This window comes from Melanostigma gelatinosum (genome assembly GCF_949748355.1).
Source record: "Melanostigma gelatinosum genome assembly, chromosome: 1".
In the NCBI taxonomy this organism is placed as follows: Eukaryota; Metazoa; Chordata; class Actinopteri; order Perciformes; family Zoarcidae; genus Melanostigma; species Melanostigma gelatinosum.
The window spans coordinates 26,739,544-26,744,830 of record NC_136634.1 but is presented as its reverse complement, the minus strand read 5'-3'; positions in this window follow the sequence as shown (position 1 = coordinate 26,744,830).

The window sequence follows — 5,287 nt, the reverse complement described above, 5'->3', positions numbered from 1 at the left end:
AGCTAACAAATGTTTTCTTTTATCTTTGATTTGATCACTTTAATCAGACATTGTTTCCTGTGTTGTTGTCGTTTCTTTTGCATGTACATGTCGCTGCGTCATCTGGTGTTTTTATTTTGTAATTTTGTTTTTATAAAAAGGTTTGAAAATTTGAGGAAAGGGTCTGATCACTATATCTGAGGTGAAGGACTGAAACGGAGAGATCCCATCTAACTACTTTCTCATTGGTTGTTGCCACGAGTCTGGGCGGATCCTATTGGTCGAGGCAGTCGGGATTTGAGTGATGTTGCTTTTCTAAAAAGCCAGTACTGGTACTGATGGACTGAAGCTGCCCACAGCTGAGCTTTAATCATTGAAGTTGATCTGTTTTGTCCTAATCCTGCCAGATAATCATATCAGAGGTGGACCACGCTGACTGAACGTTATCATTTTAAATCCAGCCTCAGTGTCACTTCACTGTCCTCTTATTTTACCCTCATGTCCCAGTGTTTTACAGGAACGTGACATTTTGGAAAATAGGCTTTTTTGATGAACCGCAGGATTGATGCGTGAAAGCGACCTGTTCCTTTCAAGAAGTGGGCGGTGTCTCTCTGAACTCCTCCCACTGTTTGTTTTAGGGTGTGTCTGTATCCTGTGGAGCTCCTCCCTCTTGTCCGGTGCCTCTCTGATGTTTGTAGTTCACATGTGACCACATGTGGCACCGCCTGACCAATCTGACAGACTGAATAAAAAACAACTTGATTTCCCACAATTCCTTGTAGTAAGAAAATGTTTTGGCAGCTGGAGAAAAAGGGCGTCGCCCATGTTGTCTCTCTCTTTCAGTCTTTCTCCCGTTGATCTGCTTCTCCTGCTGGTTATTGTTATTATTATTGCTGCTGCTGCTCTGTGGCTGTTGTAATAAAAATACAAAAGATCATCAACAGGAAAAATAACAACTATGATGTGAAATTTCAATCAAAATAAATTGTCTGTGAATATGTTTCAGCTGCGTGTGGCACGTCTTCTGTTTATCTCGTTACAAGACCAACTTCTAAACTTCAAGTAATTATCACTTAGTCATGACTGCAGCACTAGTGATGAACTGTCAGGTCTGGAACTGTTCAGTGTTCATTCTCTAATGTAACATTTCAAATTTGGGAAATAAATTATTACGTAATGTCGTGCAATGCAAACCAAATTAGAAATATATTAGACATATCAATAGGTCAGAAATAATGATCCCAACTATTTTGAGATTCTGTGTATGTAAATATTAATACTTTTAGGTGTATTTATCCCTCTGTGTCTGAGTATCTTCAGCTCTATTTGCACCTTTCTTACAGAAAGAAAGGTGCAAATACTAGTAGTACTACTAGTACTAGTAGTACTACTACTAGTAGCAACACACCACACATACTAGTAGTAGTACAATGTAGATATAGGTCGTAGGTTGTGGGAGCTGAATGGGTCATGATGTATGTGTGGTGTGTTGCTTATATTTGGAGAGCAGACGGCCATGATGATGATGATGATGATGATGTGTCAGACCAGCGGTTCCCAAACTTTTTAGGCCGCGCACCCCCTTCTACATTCCGACCGGGTTCACGCACCCCCAATCCCCCACATCTTAAAAAAAAGAAGCAACAGAGCCTATTTATAGCCGCATAGAAATCGGACCAATGAGAGAACAATTTGCTCGCGCGTGGCGTTTGTTTACAATATTTAGTCCGCTGTTAAATGTTGCAGTGTGAACACAAACCGAACAAAGTTGGCAACTGCAACATTGTATCATATTAATCCCTGAATCGGAACAAAGCAAACGAACTACGGGTGTGAAAACGCCCTGAAACACTGCAACAAAGTTTCAATAACTTTCAGTTACACAAGGCGTCACTTTTAAAGAGCAATAAGGATGGCGAGCACACACGCACAGGCTCAGAGGCAGATTATCACACTTCATTTACATTTAACCATACATGGAATGAGACTCCAGTTGTTTTTGGCTGTTTTGTAACTCCTCCAATTTCGATATAAACAATGTAAGGGGCTTTTGACTTGCACTGGCATGCTTGGTGTTCAGGTGGCGATGTAAATAAGAGCTTCAGACTGTTAGCCAGAACCTCACTGCACACCACACTGGCTTTGGGCAATCTGCATTGGCAATCCAAGTGAAGCCCAGACACAGATCATTTCATCATATTTCCTCTTTTTTTCCCAGTCTGATGCTCACTCGTTTCCTCTTTTTTACCTTGACTCCGCGATGGGCCGATGTGCTCCCGATTTGTCTGTGCTATCCCTTCCTCCTTCCTCCGTCTCATCTTCCTCTGATTCGATTTCTTCTCCCGGTCTCTCCCCAACGCACCTCGCTCTCTCTCGCTCTCTCTCTCGCTAGGCTAGCTAGTGTAAGTAAAAGATAGTCTGGCGGCAGGAGCTGAAGTGCATTTATTGTTGGAATGCTGTTAAGAATTCCAACTATTGTTATCCTGTTTCTTTATTTAACTTCTTCTATTTCTTCCGTGCCCCTCTTCTCCTCCATTTTTTAACCTACAGAAACCGTTCAACTATTAAAATGTTCAGCTCTTTCACCAGAGGTCTGCTATAACTTTTTATATTTCTAACCTTTAAACTTTTTGAATTATTAAGCTTTTTATTTTTTCAATAGGATCTCTATGGAGAATATTTTCAAATGGCTTCAGGCACACAGGTGTTTGCGATTGAGCCAATTAGTGATGTTGATAAACACACAGACTCACAGACACACGCGCACATACACTCCTCTCCCTCTATCTCTCTGTCTCATACAGTCATTCAGGTCTTAGGGATCTTTAGAGGTGTCTCTCCCCTCCCCACCCAGCCCCACCCTTTCCAAATAAAAGCCCCATGGATTAACTGTATGAAAACATTAAGCTCAAAATTAGGCTTTTTTGTTGAAATAATGAATGCTCTTACAAATACTGCGACAACTACTACTGCTGCTAATATTTCGAGTGTTACTACTACTACTGCTGCTACTACTTTACTACAACTTTTGCTGTTGCTACTATTACTAGTGCTATTACTGCTACCATCAATATTATTACTACCACTACTGCTATTACTACCACTACTATTACTTACTACTACTACTACTACTACTACTGTTATATTAAATACTACGACCACTACTACAGCTATTACGACTACTACTGATACGAGGCTGCTACTTCTTCTAAATACTAATACTTCTTCTAAATACTAATACTTCTACTCCTAATGATACTTCTACTACAACTACGACTTCTACTACTACGCTTACAAATATCACTACTGCTACTACTACTACTTATTCTAATGCCACTAATACTTCTACTCCTAATAATACTTCTACTTCAACTACAACTTCTACTCCTATTACTACAAATGTCACTACTTCTGAAATTTGTTTAAGCTACAGAAATTGTTCAAATATCAAACTGTTCAGCTCTTTCAGGAGAGGGGTGCTTTGACTTTTCATTTTTGTAATCTTTAAACTTTTTGAATTAAGCTTTTTGCAATTTTCTTTTGAATGGGATCTCTATGGAGAAAATCTTCAAATCCTGTTATACTTCAACTTTCAAAGCCTTCTTCTTCCTCATACTTTCAGCTACAGACACCATAGTTAGACATTTAAACTAGAAGGTTTTTCAGCAGTGCAGTTTAAATGCTTTCGGGCTTCAACATTTTTCAGACAGATAGTCTCCCATTTCTTAATTTTCAGCAATTGTTTCACAATTAATTTCAGCTTTCAGGATTCCAACGCATTTTCAGCAGGAAATGCTTTTTCTAGTTCTTTCTTCTCTCTCTCTCTCCCTGTCTATGTCTCTGTCTCATATAGTCATTCAGGTCATAGAGACTTTTAGAGGACCCCCCCACACACACACACACACACCCCATTTCAAAATAAAAGCCCCACAGAATGAATCCTAACTGAAATGCTTGTGATGAGCCTGTCATTTAATAACCATTTTGTGTTTATCTAACATTATAATTCTGTCTCCTCTCCCCTTCTCCCCCACACCCCATTTCAAAATAAAAGCCCCCAGAGAGTGAATTCTAACTGAACTGCTTGTGATGAAGCCTGTCATTTAATAACCTCTGTTTATGTGTCAAACATGATTATGTCTCCTCTCCCCCTCCCTCCCGCACCCAGTCCCACCCTTTCAAAATAAAAGCCTCATGGATTCACTGTATTTAAACGTTTCGCTCAAAATTAGGCTTTTTTGTTGAAATAATGAATGCTCTTACTCATACTGCGACAACTACTACTACTGCTAATATTTCTAGTATTACCACTACTACTACAACTTTTGCTGTTGCTACTATTACTACTACTGCTACTGCTATTACTGCTACCATAAATATTATTACTACCACTACTGCTATTACTACCACTATTACTGATACCACAACTGCTAATACTGCTATTCCTGCTACTACCAGTACTAATACTACTACAGCTATTAGTACGACTGCTGATACGACTACTTCTACTACTTCTTCTAATTACAAATACTTCAACGACAACTTCTACTGCTACTACAAATATCACTAGTGCTACAACTAGTACTTATTCAAATGCTACTCATACTGTGAATAATACTTCTACTACAACAAATATCACTACTGTTGGAATTCTTTTAAGCTACAGAAACCGTTTATTTCAGCAGGAAATGCATTTTCTAGTTTATTAAATTGTAAATGGAGTCTTGACTGCAATATGACGTATCTTCACCTCACTTTTATACTCGTTCATCCGTTACACAATGTGCTTGTGGGTCTCGAGTCCTCTACGGTTTAATGCCGTTAATCTTGAGTTTCTATTTGCATCATTTGTATATTAACACAGCTCACTGCTCAAACGTCACTTAATTTATTACTTTGTCACATTTCTGTCTGACAACCTGAACTTCTATAATAAACCTATTCAGATCTGCATGTTGCTTTGGCATGTAGCCCAGGTATCAGGGCACTATTACACTTTACATTCTCAGATTGATTATTCTACTGAAAGTTATACTTTCAAATCCTCAGTTTGTTATATTTACTTTGAAACCACAAGTGGTACTAGGGATGCATCGTGAATTATTAGTTTCAAACATTCATATGGAAAGGCTTCTTTTAACTCTGAAGCTTTGCCTCGATAAAGAGTAAAGAAAGTACATGTTTATGAATGATTAATATATCTATGCATGCTGGACCCTCTACCTTTGTTCCAACTGTAAAAGAAAAGACTGACCTTTCCAGGCTGTCCTGACTGAAGGCAGTTGAAGCGGCGCAGACGTCACTGCTC